The sequence below is a fragment of the Neovison vison genome, chromosome 7 (genome assembly GCF_020171115.1).
Source record: "Neovison vison isolate M4711 chromosome 7, ASM_NN_V1, whole genome shotgun sequence".
Lineage (NCBI taxonomy): Eukaryota > Metazoa > Chordata > Mammalia > Carnivora > Mustelidae > Neogale > Neogale vison.
In genome coordinates this window covers 188,502,113-188,518,375 of record NC_058097.1, presented here as the reverse complement: position 1 = coordinate 188,518,375, position 16,263 = coordinate 188,502,113, and positions in this window count along the sequence as shown.

Here is a 16,263-nt window from a genome sequence, read left to right as displayed (position 1 = left end):
TCTGTGCCCCCTCATTGCCTATGGGACAAAGCCCAGACTCCATGGCACCATAAATGCTTCCCAGCCTGGCCTCTGCTGACCTCCCCTAGCTGGCCTCCTCCCTACCTCTGCATGGTAGCCCCTGGAGTGTTCCTACTGAGGGACGCACCCTACCTCTGGGCCTTTGCATAGACTTTCTCCTCCACCTGGAGCACACTTCCGAGTCCCCGATTCCAGGTAAACTCCATTTTTCACGATCAGGCTGAAGCATGATTAAGGAGAGGGTCTCCTTCGCACTCCCTCTATCACGACTTCCCTGCCCTCAGCATGTACAGAGACCCTCTCTCCTAATGTTGCCTCCTGAATCTTTGTTCCTGCTTCGGATATAACATTTTGGGCTGTTGTCTCAAATCCCTCAGGGAATGAACCACGGAATTCTACCTGGCATCTCCTGCCTTCCTCCCTCGCCGTGTCAGGAACTTGGGAGGGCCGGTGTGTACCTTCATTCTCTCCGTCCCCCGGTCAGGACCCCATCCTAGCAGGGCTCAGTACTTCTTGCTGACTGAGCCACGAGGATGAGGGATCCTGAGCCTGAATGAGGAGTGATTGCTGTGTAGCCCCGGGGCAAGTCTCTGAACCTCTCTGTGCTCCTTTCCTCTTCCCAAAGTCTGAGTAGAAAGATCTGCCTCCCGCTTGTAAACATTTAACGATCCTGTTCCCCCCTCCCTCAGAGCCCAAGCCTCTCCCAAGTGCTAGCACGCTTTATATTTTATGTTTATCCAGAGCCTTCTTTTAAATTCCCCTCTTTGAGTTTCCCCCAAGTCCTCCTGCAGTTGATTTATTTATGCTCAGAGGAGAGCCGGCTGGATCACAGAGGTGGAGCTGGCGGGGACTGGGAGCCCCCTCTGCTTGCCCATGTGAGTCGTCTCATCCATAAAGGATTCTAGAAGGCTCCTAAGTCAGAGTGATGGGCCACGGGAATGCACGCCTTCTGGGTACTGCCAGGCCTTCAGTGGCATCCTGGACAAGGACTCTGAACCCTCTGGAAACCTGGGCAGAGTAGGAAAGGTGGGGGTGGGGGGTTGGGGAGGTGGTTCCTGGACGGCGATTCTCCTCTTCTAAGAATCAACCAGTGTTTGGGGCCACCATCGTTCTCTGCTGGAGATTCACTTTTCCCTGTTGGCTCCCTCCCTTGCCCACCCCCAGCCTGATAAATGGGCTGCCCCTCCCGGAGGCCGAAGTCATCTGGAAGCAAGGCTGTGTGAAATATCAGGCTGGTGGAGGACACCCCCTGGGAAGACCTGGCCTCCCCTGCTGCCTCATTATCACGAGCTTTCCCACACACTGCCTTCGGTTCATAGATCCCAGGAAGCCATCCGCTTACAGAAACGTGACTTATGATTTATGGTTATGATTATGATTCTTTTTTTCCTCTTTTTTCATTCCTGACTTTTTTTTTCCTCCAAACATCTGATTTAATAGGGAAAATGTTATCTGGAGGAGCTGTGAGCTGTACGAAGGCAATAGCGGGGGGGAAAAATGCTGCTAATGGTCTCGGCTAGTGACCAAGCCTTCACGATCAGCTCTCCAGGCGGTCATGGAAGCTTCCCAGGAATGGGCCTGTGATGCTCCCACCAGGGCCTGAGGGAGCACCCAGGCTCCCTCTGGGCCTCCTGATAGAGTCTATAAAGCTCAAAGGCAGCACCCCCCCCCCATTCTCGTGTTTCCCATTGCCTCCAGGCCCCACCTATTCCCCACTGTCAGTGAAGGCAAGCAGGGAAGGGACCCCAGACTCTGGGGCCAACAGCCCCTTGCTAGGCTCTAGGCTGAAGGAGGCAGCCAGCAGCCATGTCCGGGCTTCCCGTCCTACCTCTTTCCTCCAATCACAAGATGAGCAACCGTGACACACAGGTGACCTAGTTGAATTCCTATGAGCAGCCTGGGGGTACCAGGAGCCCCATTTGGTAGAATCCCAGATATCTGGGTTGAGGGGACTTGCTGTGTGACCCTAGGCGAGTCCCTTCCCCTTCTGGATTTGCTTCTCTGTATAGCGAGCAATTGGATAAGATCTCAGGGGCTTCCGGGTAAGCACAGCAAGCCGTATTATGCTTTTTAATTCATTGGAATATACGTTCCAAGAGGGCAGGATTGTCTTACTTGCCATGTGCCCAACACTTAAGGTACACCTGTCACTGAAGAAATATTCGTGGTATGAATTGTACAGAGCAGCAAACAGATGCTGGGAAAGTTCAGGGAGAGAGGGTTGAGGAGAAACCCAGGGCAGCTCAGAGTTCCCAGATCAGGTGAATTACTTTTCCAGGACTCTTCCACTCCTCTTTTCCAGGACCCCGTAACCCCAACGGTAAGCTCTTTCTTCTTGCTTGAAAGAAAGTCACATTCCTGGGGCAATGCTGCTGACCTCAGGTCAGCCAAAGGGGCTACGAGTCCCCAAGATTCCTGCCTCGCATGTCCTATCAAAAGAAACAGGCCTGGCCCAGGGGCCTGGGGCTTAGGCCAGGGGAGCAGCTGCCACCCTCTGACATGCTCAGCCCTGACTTGGGGGTTGGCTCTTTGAGCCCACATCTGGCTAGGCCTTTTAAAGCTCTGGGTCTCTCAGCAAGCAGAAAAGTAAATGGACAGTTTCCAAAAAACAAAGTCTGCCTTTGATGAGTTGAAGGTCAAGATGGGGAAACAGGCTGAGATCTTCCTGAGGCCAGGGGCCTTGACTGGACATCATTGACGTTCCTGCTGCTCCATCTGTGTGAGCCTGAGGGGCTCAGGGGAGAACAGAGGATCCAATGGGGCTCTCCAGATCCGAATTACCTCCTGCCCACCCCCCGGGGCTCCCTGGCATCACTTGGCAGAGGAGGCTCTGGAAATTTGAGACCCACCTGCCTCTTCTGTTCCACCCTGCAGTGGGTCTGAAATCGAACTCAACATCTCCATGCAAATCTGGTCCTCCATGGACCAACTCGGACCCCACCTTTATTCCTGTCTCCATCTGCTACAGAGCCCTGGATCCCACCTTTTTACCACTTTTAATCAGCTCCTCATCTCCATCACCTGGCCGTCCCCCTCCCCTGTCCCCATCCCTCCTCCTGTCCCCATCCCCCCTCCTGTCCCCAGCCCCTTCTCTGGGAAAACTTCTTGTCAAGGCCTCCTCAGTGGTCTCCCTGCCTCCAGTCTGGCTGTCCACAGTAAGGGGCTGAGGATAGACTGTTTTGAGGGGGATGAGGATGTAAGGGGCAGGGGAGTCAGCTGAGGCTGGGAGGCAAGAGGCAGGAAGCTGGGCTTGCTCTTCACAGCCATGGTAGGACCAGCTTGGGGAAAGGTATTAGGAAATGGAGGATGAGGATCAGACGCCCACCCTGACAGCCCCCCATGGTGGGTCCGCCCCAGACAAGTTGCTCCCAAGTAACTCGGGCCAAGCTTCTCTGATCTGGGGTCTGCGCAGCTCCCTCACTAAGCACAGACTTGCTCCCGGCATGTGGGAAGGGATGCAGGGTTGGAGTTGATTAAGCAGCCGAACCACCTGGCCCAGCTCAGTTCGTGATCATCGGTACCTTCCTCTGTCCTCAGACGGGGAGCTCCAGGGACCATCTGGGGCCTGGGAGGCAGTGACAATTTTTACAATCCACAGAATGGGAAAGGGTGTTGCCTCGTTACGGCATTCCAAGAAACAATCTGGTCTTTGTTACAGTCACTTTTTCATGACTACCTCAAATTCGACCAGAGGAAGCACTGTAACTTAGGGCACAGCAACAAGGGAAAAGGCTTAGGGTCAGAGTGTGAGGGAGTGGAGCAGATAGCCAAATGGTGTGTTCATTCTGGCTCCGCCCCTTGAATGGTCGGCCCACCTGTGGAAGGGAATCCGTTCCCATAAAAGCTGCTTTATGGACAGTTCTTTCCCACGGTGTTCTTTAATATTATTGAGGCACTCTGTTTTTACTTCGGTTTTTAGATTGTGCTTTGGACCTTCCTGAAGCCGGAACATGCTTCCAGCCTCCTCTGCAAACTCTGAAAGTGACTTTTCGGAAAGAAGAGGGGACAGGGGCGCAGAGCTGGGTTTCAGTAGAGAATCGTCAGGCAGAGGAGTGGATAAGTACGTAAATTGGCGAGAACACCTCCATCTCCAGCATGCAGCCAGCGAGCCAGGAGTGAGGCCGAGATTCTCCAAGCGGAGAGCCAGAGAGAGGAAATACACTCATATTCGTGCAGAGGTACCTTCAGAACTCTGGAAGGAGAGGGTGTCATCCCTCGCCTGGGGACTCCCAAGCTCTGTCCAGCATCTGCAAGGCTGAGACCCAGAGCCCCAGCTATGGGGTGAAGAGCCTGAAACTGATGGACATTAACAGCCGTCACTGCTAGGAAGTGCTCGGGTCTGTTCACTCATTCATCCCACAAACACTTCATTGGTACCCACTCGGTGCCAGATGCTAGGGCTGTTGGGCTGATCCCCACCCCTCTTTCTGATAGCCTGAGAGCCTAAGTCTGCTGTTTCTGCAGCCAGACCCCCTTGCAAAACCTCAGAACCTCCCTCCAGGCAGGATCCCTTTCCAAAGCCTCCCCAGCCACTCTGTCATTTAATTCCCACCATAGGTGCAACAGGTGGACAAGGAGAGCGAATTCTCTCCCATTAGGACATTCTGTCCCATTAGGACACTGAGGCCCAGACAGGCCGACCAACTCACTTGCCCAGGGTCACACAAGCCAGGGTACAGCACAGTCCAGACTAAAATCTGGGACTTCTGAAACCCACATGGACTCTTTCCAAACACCAAGCACCTCACTAGTCTGATTCTACACATTCCTTTTTTTAAAAAAGACCTTCAAAGAAGTCCTGTTCCCTTCCAACCCACTCTTGAGCTTGTCCAGCCCTCCACTCCTGCCTCTGCAAGATTCTGCCTGCCCCTCGGCCCTCACCCTTTGCTAGCTAGCAGCCTGCCACAGAAGAGAAGTGTAGCCACGTAAAGGGTTAAAACTCCCAGTGTCTCTTATAAATATTTCATGAAAAATATCTGCGGAGATAACCCCAGACTGTCGATGTCGACATTATTGCACCTGCACATTTTAATTGGTCCAAGAGAGCTGGCCCATAATTGGTGCCTGGAAATCAGCACAAACCTGACTTGTTTGTAAAAGGGAAGACTGGGTTCTCCAGGGGGTTTGGGATTTTAACTCCTATGTGGCCCAGGGCTTGGTGGGGGGGGAGAGGGGCAAGTCAGACAGAGATGGGGGGGACACCCTACCCAGATGTGCCAATCCCCCAGCTTGTTATACGGCTTCCCTCAGGTGAGTGAGAGATGGCATACAGGGCTGAGTACCTGGGAGGCAGGTGAGGGGGGGTTAGGGGTACAGCCTTGGCGGGGGTGTGTCTTAATCTTTCCTGTGCCACGACTGTTTGGTAAAGACCATGGCGTCTTTTCAGAACAATGTTTTTTTAATTGCTTAAAATATACCTGATTACAAAACAAGCCAATTATATGTGAAAAAACAGTTATCACAAATTTTTAAATTGGGTCATTGCAACATTGATATGTGCTTCTAATGAATTTAATGACAACCCCTCACGTCCAGTCTGATAACTACAGTAATGTCACGGTAGTGATGGGCACAAAGGGAATTTCCAGATCTCTGTCACAGTGACAGCACAGCACGGACATATCTGTGATCTAGACTGGAGACAAAGTCACAGGTGCCGCCGTATAACTGTGGGGTATCGCTGACATTGAAACTTGAAGGAGGTGCTACATTTCAATGAACGGCGAGGGAAGGGTCGGGGGTGCTCCTTTCCCACCCAGGTTCACAGACCCTAGGTCGAGGATCCTGGCCGCAGAGCCTGACAGCTCTGATATTTACTTGCTAGGGGCTTTAGCCTTTCCTGGCCTTGGTTTCTTCACCTGCGAAACTTTGGCTTTGGAGGCCGGTGGAACTGGCTTTAACGCCTGGTCTGCTGCTTATGGGTGCCCTTAGAAAGTGCCCGGACATCACGAAGCCTTGGCTGACTGGCTAGAGAATGGAGTACTTTCCTCAAAGTCTTGGATGGGACACTGCCGGCCAAGTGCCTAACAGAGCACCCAGCCGAGGAGCTCAGAATGCAGTAACCTACAGAAACCCCCAGAACGAACCTGATGCTTCGGCGTCCAGCCCGGGCTACCCAGTGTGACAAGCTGATGAAGCCTACGTCTCCCCAACCCGACTCCCAACGCCCAGCATACTGCATCTTCTGTCTGTCCTATGTTCACTGTCTCCTGTGCCTCCACTGTCCTGGCTTCCATTGCTTCCTGCCACTGCCCAGATACAGCCACCCTAGAACTCTACAACATGTCGTGTCCAGAGTGGGGCTGCTCCAGGACCCTTTCAAGTCAGTGCTTGCCAAGCAGCTGCAATGAGGAAGCCGAAATAGTCCGCTCGGCAACTGGCACGTCCCCGCCTTGGATGGAAGTGTCCCCTATAGGACTATAAATGAGTTTCCGGTTCTCACCCTGCATGTGCCATGGCCTCCCACCCCCACTCCCCATCTCTGCTGAGGCCTGATGCCAACTCTGCCAGTGATGGGGGGCCAGACAGTCCTCCAAAGACTCAGACCCATCAGGCCAGGCGGGGGTCATGGCCGGCCCCCTCTGGGCCTCCTCCAGACACAGAAAGCAGGGGGCATCTCCTCATGCGGCGGGTCAGGCAAGGTTGCCATGGCTACCTCCTGTTCTGCTTCCAACCTGGTCCAAACCCACCCTGTTCTTGACAGGCAGCCGCGGAGCCACGTCCTCTTCTGCGTGTTTGTACTAAGCCACCTGCAGGATCCTGGAAGGTGGCACCCTTTTCCTGACCCTGGGAGAGCCCTCCATTTCCCAAGGGGCTCCTCTTCCTCAGCATTTGCTAGAGGCTCCAGGTGGGGGCAGGGAGACATCACCTCATTTTGGAGGCTGTAAGACCCCACTGGTGCCCAAGTGAGCAGAGAGTGCCTCGGGGGGAGCTAAGGGGTTGGGCTGGGCTTGGGGAGGTGATGACATCCTTGGGAGAGCACTCCCACAACCCCAGTCTGGGTAAGTGGAGGGGGAGAGGATGGGTGGCCAGGGGCAGAGGGGCCGGTGGTCCTCTTGGCTGTCAGAGTGTCTCTGTCCCCGCAACCCCCGGCCTCTGCACCTTCGTAGGCTTCTCCTCAGCCCCCCATAGCTCCCCTGGAAGGAGGGGAAAGAGGAACAAATCAGACCCAGGTGCTTCCACTTCCTTCCACTTCCTGGGATCTCCGCGGATGCTTCACCTTCCAGAAATGGAGCATGAGGCTCAGCAGGGGGTTATGTCACAGCCCAACCCCCTACAGCTAGAAGGAGCAGGAATTCAATCTGATTTCTCTGTCTCCAAAAACAATGACTGACTTCAATTCAAAGTGATTCAGCAAATACTAACTGAGCACCTACTACATGCCACACCTTGACCTGGTGGATCTATAGCAGTAAACAAAACCCAAATCCGCCCTACTATCAGAGCGTTCCTTCTCTGCGGGGAAACAGACAAAAACAATGGACCAAAGGTGAGTCCCAGAATACTAGAAGGTGACAAGTGGTAAGGAAAACACAGCAGAGTAAGGGAGGGTGGGCAAGCCAGGAGTGGGGTAGGAGCATGGCAGGGTAGGAGGGCAGGCCTCCATGAGAAGGGGATATTCTAGCAAAGACCGGAAGAGCTGAGGAAGTGTGCATACCTGGCCCATAATAGAGGCTCACTAAACATTTGCTGAAAGAATGAACTCATTCGAGGACTCCCCAGGCAGGGGGGAATTGCACACCTTTGGAAGTAATAACAGTTACCACGTGTTAGCACGGACAGGGTCACAGTCGCTTACTCCTGCTTCACAGTGGGGTGTGGACGAGATACTCTGGGCCACCCACTGGAAGACAGGTGGGGGAACCGCCTAGAGCATACCTGGTCTGCCATGAGCCCTGGGGCTGAGCTCCTCCCCCACGACAGCTCAGTTCTGCTCTCTCTGGGACTTTTGACTTTTCTGGAAGGGAGAAAACTGCCAACCACACAAAGCCACACTGGGCAAAGACCCACGGGCAGGCCAGACAGTCTGTGAGGAAACCCGGGTTGTGGCTTTGTGGCTGGGAGCTAATCAAGGGGCCGGGCCTTTGGTTCTAAAAGGAAAATCCAGGGACCCAGGTTTTTAGGCAAGCCTACCAGGGTGTTCAGCACAGCCCGGCTCACTGTTTGCTCAGAGACCAGCAGACATCGTAGTTTTGAGGTTAAGGCCCAGTGAGATTTGGGGGTGGGCTGGGGAGTGGGGGACAATCTGCAGACTCGGCTTGGGAGGGAAATCCCGACAGGGCTTGCAAAAGTAAACTTGCTTTCCTATAATTAGATACATATTTATTTTAAAAGGTTATAATTTCCTACTGGTTGGCTGCTTGATAAATACAGACTTTATTATTGTTTTTCTTAACTGCAGCTCAAGAAAAACAAATCCAGGTTTGGACATGAGGTGGGATGTCCTGATGGTCCTGGGCAGCAGTCTTCCTCCAAACCCCTCCAGACCCAAGAGCAAGAAGGGAGGAAGCAGGAGTGAGTCTATGCGCCAACCAGATGTGGGGGGCAGGCAGAATGGTGAGAGAGAGAACTTTCCAAGTACTGGTTATAACTGGGACATAATTACTGCCCTGCTATTCCCTCCTCCCTGCTTTCCCTCATGTACCACGATCTGTCCAGAATGCCTTTCCTTCTCTGTAGTGGCACATCCAAATCCTATCAATGTATGGCTGAAAGGCCACCTCCTCCAGCAAGCCTCCCTGTTTTCCCTTGCTTGGCAAGAGCTCTCCTTAGTCTGAATTCCCACATCCTGTCCTCGGCTCCTCGGTGCGCTGTGGTTACTTGGTGTTGGGGTTGAATTGTGTCCCTTCTCAAAAAGACACAGTGAAATCCAACGCCCACTTCCTGTGAACGTGACCTCACTTGGAAAGTGGGTCTTTGCAGATGTAATTCGTTAAGAGGCGGTCATTCTCGGCAGGGGGGCCCTAATGCCGTAAGACTGGGATCTTTGTAAGAACGAAGAGACATAGAGATGGACACCCGTGGAGAACACGATGGAACCAGATGGGCTGTGGCCGCGAGCCAAGGAATACTAAGGGTTCCCGGCCACCAGCAGAGACAAGGAAGAGGCAAGGGAGGATCCCGCCCAGAGTCTGGGAGGGACCACGGCCCTGCTGACACCTTCGTTTTTGAACTCCAGCCTCCAGAACTGTGACACAGTGAGCTTCTGTTGTTTGGGTCTACTCAGTCCATGGCTCCTGCTGACAGCAGTCCTAGGAGACTAATCCACTGGGGTGCAGGTCTTTTCTCTCTCCTGGAGAAAGTTCCGTGCTCTGCTCTGGCCTCCTGGCCACTGTCTCACGCTTTGTGGAATGCTTGGGTCGTTTCAAACTGACTGGACTTCCCAACTGTTTGGCTTGGCCTGGAGCACCCCCTCCTCCCTTGTCCACCAGGTGAAAACTACCCCCTGTCCTTGGAGCCTGAACTCCAGGGCCTGTTTCTCAGCTTTCCAGAACAGCCTTTTCCTGGGGGCATCGTGTGTTTCCCACTCCGTGCTTCCCGCACTTTCTGTGTTTTCCATCTGGGGGACAGCTCCTACCACCCCGGCTTACGCTTATGCGTTGACCTGTCTGTCCTCCCTGCTGGCCTGTCGGCATCTTAAGCCGGGCTGTTTCTCGTCTCCGTGTCCCCAATGCCTGCTGGCAGAGGAGGGGCCGGTGGGCGTCTGAGGGACGAATGAGGGAGGAACCCAGGCCGAGGGGCCTACCCTTGTCTCACGGAGCTTGTCAGAGGGTTTTCACCTCTGCCTCCCTCCCTTCCGGGGGCTCAGGGGCCCAGAGGCTTGTGGGGAGGCCTGCTGGGCCGGGAACGCAAGGCCAGAGGAAAGCAAGAGTCTTATCTCAGGGCACCCAGGCCATGGGGTGGGCACATTCCTCCCCAAGCCCCAAGATGTGACTAGAGCCTCCAGAATGTTTATGTAACAAGGTAGTGCAGCACTAACAGCTGGAATTGGGGGACTTGGTGAGGAAAGAAAGAGGGAGAAGACCACAAAGTTTCTGAAGAGGAGATGAGGATTTAGACTTACGGTGAACCCACGACGTGCCAGGGCCCGGGCTGGCTGCTTTGACCCTTCCCAGCTCAGCGCTATGAGGTAGGTACTGTTGACAGACGGAGGAACTGAGGCTCAGTCGCCCCACGCCCCACAGCTTGTAGAGCTGGTGTTCGAACCCGAGCCCCCATCATGTCCAAAGGGGATGGGCTTTTCACTACTCCGTGGTGTCCCAGAATCTGGGGCAGGTCATGGCCTCTGAGGTGGCCGGTCCCAAAGGGCAGGACACCCTGTGTTTTCTCAGGTACCCAGAGAAACATCTTGTCTTCTGTGTTTTTCGAAGTGGGAGAAAAAGCTCTGGGGTCCCCAGGCCCTGGAAGGAGCTCCTCCTTCCTCGTGGAGCGGGGAAGTCAAGAGGGTGGCCAATAAGCATGTGGGCTGGGGGCTCCGACTGAGAGGACCCCATCCACAGTGCGACGGGGCTCACACAGGGGGCCAAAGGCCACATCAATGGAGCTAGCATTTCTAGAAAGAGGGAGGGGATGACTCTGCTAGGACTTGCATGGGCCAAACTGTAGTCTGGGCGGGGCCCACTCCTCTCCCACTGAGAGAGACGTTGCCTGGTGAGGGGGCTGGGGACTCTGAGCCCAGAGAAGACATAGCATCAAATGAAGATTCATCAGTACCTCAAGGGCTCTCCAGTGGAGGAGCAATTAGAAACCTTCTGGTTCTAAGAGCCGGAGCAAAGGACCAGCAGCTGGAAGGTGCAGGAAGACAGACCTCGCGTCTCTCTTCTTAGAACAGAAGAGGTTCCCTCAAAGGGAGGAAGGCCTCCATCAGGGAGTCATCAGAGAGAGATGGTGAAAAGGAGATTCCGCATGAAGCCCTGGGCTGGGCCATGAGCCTTTGTCTCAAAGACGTGACAAGAATGTGTGGCCCCGGAAACCCTCCCAGCCCCCCTGGGATTCTGACATCCCTGTGCATCAACTGTGCGCTGGGAGCTCAGATGCCCTACTCTTCTGAACGGGGCATCGCTCCCCACAGCAGGGTCTGGGAATCTGCATTTAAGATGATTCTGCTCTACAACCAGGCTGGGAACTCACGGGGATGACAACATCCCTGAACACATTCTCCTGCCCCCATTGCTGAGATTCTGGCTGGCTCCCACTCAGCCCCTGCCATCCAGGCCCAGGCCCGAACTGCTGCAGACCCAGAGGTCTGGACTGGCTGAGATTTTCTGTGCCATACACCCAGGACATGGGTGGTCCCTTTCCAGCATGCTCCTCTGGGGAAGCAGGAACCAAGCCTTGATATTATCTGGCCCGGATGACAGGGTTGGGGAGAAGCATCCCTAAGGCCTGGATCATTCTCTGGTCTGTTTGCCAATAACAGGGAATGATAGTTAACTTATGTGACAACTCGGCTGGGCCACGGGGTGTCCGGATATATGCTGTGAAGGTATTTTGGAGGATGTTAACACTGAAATCTGTGGACTTCGGATACAGAAGAGTGCCCTCCACGACGTGGGCGGGTCGAATCCAATTGGGTGATGGCCTGAATAGAACAAAAGACTAACCTTCCCGGAGCAAGAGGAAATTCTGCCGCAGAAGCTTTGGATTTCAGCTCAAGCTGGCCCACCCCATAGATTTTGGACTTAGCAGCCTCTATAATTGTGTGAGTCAATTCCTTAAAATAAATTCTCTTTATACACACACAACACGCATACACACACATCCCTGTCAGTTCTGTTTCTCCGCAGAACTATGACTAATACACAGGGAGATGGACCAAGGCGATCAACACAGGAACTGCATGAGGCCGAACACCCGGGCACCGGGAGCTGCCAGGCATGGGGGAGGCACGGAGATTATGAAAGCTCCTTCCGCCAAAGCCGTTTCCCTCTGCTCTCAAGTCGGCTACAGAAACGCAGAGCGCTGGCAGGCGGGGAGATATACGTGAAGTTCATCAGAGCCTCATCGAGAAACGCAGAGCAAAGCCTACGCAGAAACCCAGTCCCTGGGGAGCCAGCGGGTGGGCTGAGACAGCCGAGAGTCAGAGCTATAGTTGTCTGGACACAGAGGGGATGCAACGGGGGTGGAGGGGTGTGGAGGGAGCGAGCCTCCAGAGAACTTGAAAAAACTAAATAGAGGCAGAGACCCACAGAGGTCAACTCCCCAATCACCACGAGAACCGAGGTGAGGAAAGTTCAGGGGGAATGTTCCCAGCCTTTGAGATCCCAGACTCCCGGACCAAAGACTCTAGGGGTCATCCAGTCTAGTTCTCTGCCTCCAGACTGAAGACCTGGCAGCCCAGGAAAGATCCTCAGATCAGGAGTATTTGCAAAGAGTATTAGCCAGGGCCGGGTGGGGGGATCTCGAAGACATAATGCCCTTGACCTGAGCAGCTTTGGAGCATATACTAGGAGTCAGGCATTGAGTTAGGAACTTTCCACGCATCATCCCATTAAATATGGACGATACCAATATGCAGTGAGCATCACTATGCCTACTTTACTGACGAGGAAACTATGGTACTTGGTGGGGTCACTGGTATGGGTGGAAAGTGGCAAAATAGAAATTCCTGCCCAGATTGGCCTGATTCCAAAGGCCTTGTTCTTAACCATCAAGGAAGGAAGAAGAACGGTGGGCGGAGGGGGAAGAGAAGAGTGTAATCCTCCCGGCTTATGAATAAGGAAGCAGGCCCAATAGGGACAAAGAACTTTCTGGGGTCTGGTGGCAGGTGGTATGGACCCAGCAGGGAAGTGTTTGTAGGGGTGGGGTGGTTGGGACTGGGTGCAGGGTGCAGAGCTGGCCCAGGGCAAACAGGAAAGGACACGGAGGAGAGGCCCCAGCCGGCCGGCCCAGCAAGCGTGTTCCTGGGGCCCAGAGACAGACTCTTGCCAAATCTCTCCGACAACCCCTGGCATCCCACCTTTTGTGTCCTTCACCTGGATTTTTACTCAAAGCACAAATACCCCAGGGAGGGTCCTGGCCCCTGTGAGTGGAAAAAAATGGCCTAACTTCAGACTGTCGCCTTAACATCTATCTAGGCCATGGGTCTGAGCCAGGTCCATTGCCTGGGCTGCAGGGAAAGTGGGGTTAGAGCTTCCAGACATGCCTGGAAGTATCCAGGCTCCTTGGATCAGCATTTCCTAAACCTTGCCTTCCCAGACCTGACCCTCCACCTTGGCCAATGGCGGGCACTGCAGTTCTAGAAGTGCCCTCCAGGCTCCCTCCCTCACCCATTGCATCGACAAGTCTGTCCCCAATTCCAGCTCCTAGAGTCCTTCTACTTCTCATCCCTCCTCTGCCACCACCGGTCTACACCATCACATGCCACCTGGACTAATGGTCTCTCTCTGGTTCACCTCTTGCCTCCCGCTGTCCATTTTGAGCTGAGCAGCCCACGGCTGCTAAGCAGTGCTGATTACGCCCTCCGCGACCTGCCGGTTACCTGCCTGCTAGATCCCACCTCCTATCCCTGTCCCCAGGACAAACTCGCCTCCAGCTGTCCCAGCTCCATGGGGCTCCTTCCTTAGGAGCTGCTCTTCTGCACCTCGCTGGTTGTACTGATGCCCTTCCACCATCCCAAACTGCTTCCCCTTCCCCATCTCCATGAGCTTCTGGGGAACTCAGTCTTCAAGACACAAGCCAGGCATTATTACCTCTGGCAAGTCTCACCGGATTCCCCCATGCCCTGCTCTTCAGCACCTAGGCAGCCCGGACACTCCTCCACGCTGTGCTTTAATTACGTGTTGACTTCTCCGTCTCTGCTAGACTGTGAGCGTGTGAGCTCTTTATGTAAGAACAAGGATGGTATCTTTCTCGCTGCTGGTGACTCGCTCTCGGCACGCTGCATAATCAGAGCTCGATGAGTATCTGCAACGGAGCCAGAATGCCGGGTGGATGGGGGTAGGAAATGAGATTATAGTGAGAGGTACAAGGGAGGGAGTGGGAGTTGGCTCTGAGTCTTTCTGGAACTGGGGGCACTGGAGAGGGCTCCTAAGGCACTGGTGGGGTGTCTGGGGGTAGAGATGGGGAGGACAAGAGGCAGCTGGGGCTCTGCCAAGCATCGGTGGAAACACACTGCAGACACCGTCCCGGGAGGCTCTGCAGCATGAGAGCCTGAGACCTGACCTCAGCAGCCTGTCCACTGACCCTGACCTTGCCCTTCCTATCATGACAGGAAGGGATCTAGATCCCAAGGGCAGACAGCCTTTCCTTTAGGCCCCCCCAAAAATAAGTAAGTTTGGACATTTGAACACTGTGGCCAGATTTTCCATGGTGCTGACGCACCTTGATTTGTTGGGCGGTGTTGTCCTGCTCAAACAACTACCTTCCCCGTTCCCTCCTTTTTCTCTCTGTCAGCCCAGGCTCATGAGGGGCTGGAAGGGAACCAGAGCCTCGGGGGGCCCGTCGGGGCTCAGGAAGACGCAGTGGGTGAGCCTTTCCTGCTGCTTCCTGAGACCCTCTGTTCTCGGCAACTCTGTGAAAACCGGTGAGAAGACAAGTTTCTGTACTAAGACGCGTATTTGGACGTGTTGACAAGGTCTCTATAGTAACCAGGAACTTGCAGGAGTGTTGCCAGAAACCCAGGAACAACAAGGCGTATTTTCTCCCAAATTGGTCAGTCGTATTCAGGAAACCAGCGTGTGGGCTGGGGGTTTACTGTGCACACGCGGGCCATGAGAAGCCAGCCACCGGGGCCCTTCACTGACCAGCGCTGGGAGCTCAGCGGGGCCTGGGGGCTCACTTGGTGCCCGTGAGCCCAGCAATCAGCAGATCTGCCTTGCTGGCAATTCAGTTGTGCTTTTGATTAAGGAACAAAAAAATAAAATCAAAGCCAACAATAAATCAGAGAAGAAAAATAATTCAAGGTGACTCGGTCAAGTGGCATAGACTTCCTATCTGAGAAATGACAGCACATGTTTCTGGAATGCATGCTTTGGGACAAAAGGGTGTAGGTGAGGAAGGTAAGGGATGATGGGGAGGACGTTTGTAGAGCACCGAGTTTTGCCTAAACTGAGAGGCCCGAGGGCAGAGTGGTTAGGCCCAAGATGCCAAAGCCAGTTTCTTTAGTTCAAACCTGGCACTGTCCTCTCTGATTTCAGGCTCCAGGCTCTGCATCACCATTCCGAGCCTCTGTTTCCTCAGCAGCAAAATACAAGGGGTATAGAGATTAATGAGCAAATACATACAATTTACAACCCAACCTGGCACGTGGTACTTGGGGGTTCATGTTGGCCATTGCTAGCATTACGATTCTATCAACTTATTTAATCTTTGCCATAACCTCTGAGGTACACACTTAGATCCTACTTGGCTCTCAGATAAGGAAAAATGTTCAGGGAGAGCCAATTCCCTGCTCAGGTCACACAGCTGGTAAGAAGGAGGGATCAACCCCAAGTTGTACTATCACTTTACACCTTGATGCCTGCGGTCGACCTGGTTCTGCCTCTGACTCTGGGCGATGGCAGGACTAGTCCTGGCTCCCGAGGTCTCGGTCCGATCAACGAAGGCCCCACCCACCCCCAACATGTGACCCCCCACCCCCCAGGATGGGATTCATAGAGCAGAGGGGGCCTCCTTGGGCGACACCTTCACTCTATCCTCTTTTCAGATGTAGGAATCACGGCCAGGTTGGATCGAGGCAGTATAGTATCCCCATGGGCTTTCCTTCTCATGCCTCCTTCTCATCTGGAATGACAAAGCAGCGGGCCGGGAGTCAGCAGACATGGGTTCTCGCCTCAGCTCCGCCACCAGCTCGATGGGTGACCTTGGGCAAGTCACTACCCTCATCTCTAAAATGATGGAGTGGGATTCAACCATCCTGAGTCTCTGAAACTGTGAGTTTACAATTCAGAGGATCAAAACATCCCATCTCACAATATTAAGATGAGAAAGTGAGTGTTCCGGCCAGTTGAGATAACCCATCCATTAGGTGCCCCATTGGAAGCACATCGATTTAGCCCACACTATAAATTCAAAGAGAGCAAGGAGAGAACCACTGTTTGCTTTGCACACGGCAGGCTTGGTGCTTCTACACACAAGAGCTCATTTAATCCTTATCACAGCCTGGTAACATGGGGCCTGTTCATGATGCCATTTTATAAAGAGGCAACTGAGACTCAAAGTAGTCAGGTTGAACCAGTAGACACAACCTTTAGACCCAAGGATTTTTGACTCCCAATGTATTCTTGCTACAAGATCCTGAGC